The 2398-nt window shown below is 43.7% G+C and overlaps 1 protein-coding gene across 6 annotated transcripts in view; it reads right to left on the reverse strand.

Annotated features, from left to right (window-relative positions):
• LOC116701409 (triple functional domain protein) overlaps positions 1 to 2398 on the reverse strand; it is an 88860-nt gene that overhangs the window by 68785 nt on the left and 17677 nt on the right. The window lies entirely within an intron of this gene.

The following is a 2398-nucleotide window of genomic DNA, read 5'->3' on the forward strand; positions in this document are numbered from 1 at the left end:
ACATATTGAACACACTTTTAAAAATACAGCTTACTATAACCGTAAGGTTACATTTTCATACAGTTAGATCTCTAATCTGAAACATGCTTCCTTCTTCCAATATTCTCATCTGCTTCACTTTTGTCTTCTTCAATATTCTTTCTTTCTTTCACGTCTTCCTCTTCCCCACTTGCTCTCAATAACAAATGCTATTATGTGCTTTGTATTTTTGTACGCAGCTAGAAACACTGTCTTTTTTATGTCCTTCTGTATGAACGGACATTAGCCTGCTTTACTTCAAACTGGCAGCTGTCGCCCGTCTCTGGGTCCTGATGGAGAAACTTTGATTGGCTGCTGCACAGGAGGGTGTTGTCCTACCGGACATCGATAAAACAAGAGAGGCTGATCTGTTTGGCTGTTGATGTCAGACAAAAGCTGTGCTGGCACTGGCTATGCCACTGTATACACACACACACACACACAACTAGTTTACAAGTAAAAGAGTTCGTAATCTCACCCTATTGTTTTTTTATGTGGCGATTGACCTATAACTAACTGCCATTTGTACCAAGTCACAATCAATCTACAACATTACAAAAATAGTTTATGTTATACATAAATATTCAGTGTTCACACCCACTTTTTAGTGTCATTGGGGTAGGGAAGCCTGCACTGCATTATGAGACACTAAAACTCTCACCTAGCTCTTTAAAAAAAAGCAGAGGGAGGCAGGTTTCACTACGTATTTTACAGCCTAACACCCCTAAACTGTGAGTAAAATCCTCCTCGGCACCACTGGAAATATTCTCTGGCCAGCCCTCTGGTCCAACACAGGAGGGACTGCGTGGACAAGAAAGTGCAATTTTTTAAAAGACATATTTGTGAAGTATTATTTCACGCTGCATTAAAAATCAGGCCGTCTATGAAAACGCTGTATCATTATCTCCACACATGGAGCAGACAGCCCGAGCAATTAAACAGCACAGCCTGGGTGTTTGTTTCCACTCCACTCAGACTCTCCATGTCCTCCCCACATTTTCCTCTTTTTGGCCTGGGAGAGAGAGTGCACCATCTTTCCTTTACATCCACCTCTCTCTGTTCTCTCCATCCGTCCAGACCTCTAATAGTAGGGTAGGCTAACCGAGCAAGAAACAGGCCAGGGTTACCCCAGTGACCCAAACGCAGCAGGGGAGGAGCGGAGAGGGAGGAGGAAGGAGGGAGGAAAGAAAGAGAATGAGAGGAGAGAGACAGAGAAAAGCCGACTTGTTCATGGAGCCAAGAGTTTATTTGTCCGGGTCCTGATGTCATTCTCACAAACCGTGACGAGACAGAGAAAAAGCACTGTTGGCAATGCTAAGATGTACATTAAAAAAAATCTGACACCACTATGACAGAAACAAGAACACAACCAGTGTTTGTAAAAACGTCCACACTTCCGTTCAGTCAACAGCTGAGATTTAATTAACAGTTTAACACCAAGTGAACGTTGTTCTGAGCTGAACTCCTGCTGCGGTTCACTGTCAAATGCAAGCCTTTTCCTGCTTCAGCTATTCCAATCTGCACGGATACACCATCTGGAGGCGACTATGGAAATACATTTTAGCTTGCAGAATGCAGTTGATTCCTTAAGATTTACACATATTCAATTCAATAGCAGTTGAGCAAACTAGCCAGTAGACAGAGACAGACAGTGATGGAAATGCTCAAGCCCACATCACTCCTTGGAAAGCACTCTTCAGCGCATCTGTCAGGGTCTAAAGGCATTAACATTATTACATAACAGCACTGCCCCCCCCCCCGCCTTGCTACCCACTCTTCCGTTGCCCAGTCAGACCAGTGGCTGAGGAGGCCAGGCCAACAGATGGACAGGCCTAATCCTCCCCCCTCCCAAAACCAGGAAGTGATAACTGGCAAGCACCAGGAATCTTAATAAACACACACTACCCTGTGTTGCACAGACAGGCCAAACAGTAACAATAAAGCCAAGCATTGTCTAGATATAATAGCTTTCATGTTGTTTTCGTCGCCTTTTTCTGCAGGCGCTAGCGCGGTCTCCATTGAGCGCCCTGGGCGCCAGAGCAACCTGCCAACTCATTGTCCTCCGGGTTTGGGGTTTTTGATTTTTTTAAGGCCAACACAGCTGATAGTTTTGGAATAAAGCTGCAGAAGGTCAATCATTTGTGTGTGTGTCCCCTTTTCAGACTAGAAAGCCTGGTCCATGAAACATTGAAAAATCCCACTGAAGCACAGGGAAGTAACAATCTTAAATATCAATGTCTCCTTAAAATGTCCCATCAAAGACGTATTAACCATCTCATCTGCGGGAACAAACCATCATAACAACCTTTTTAGGCTTGGTCCATACTACACTAGTAAAAACAACAGGAAGATCAAGTGTGACTAAGAAAAAAAAAAAAAG

Source organism: Etheostoma spectabile, chromosome 14 (assembly GCF_008692095.1).
Source record: "Etheostoma spectabile isolate EspeVRDwgs_2016 chromosome 14, UIUC_Espe_1.0, whole genome shotgun sequence".
Lineage (NCBI taxonomy): Eukaryota > Metazoa > Chordata > Actinopteri > Perciformes > Percidae > Etheostoma > Etheostoma spectabile.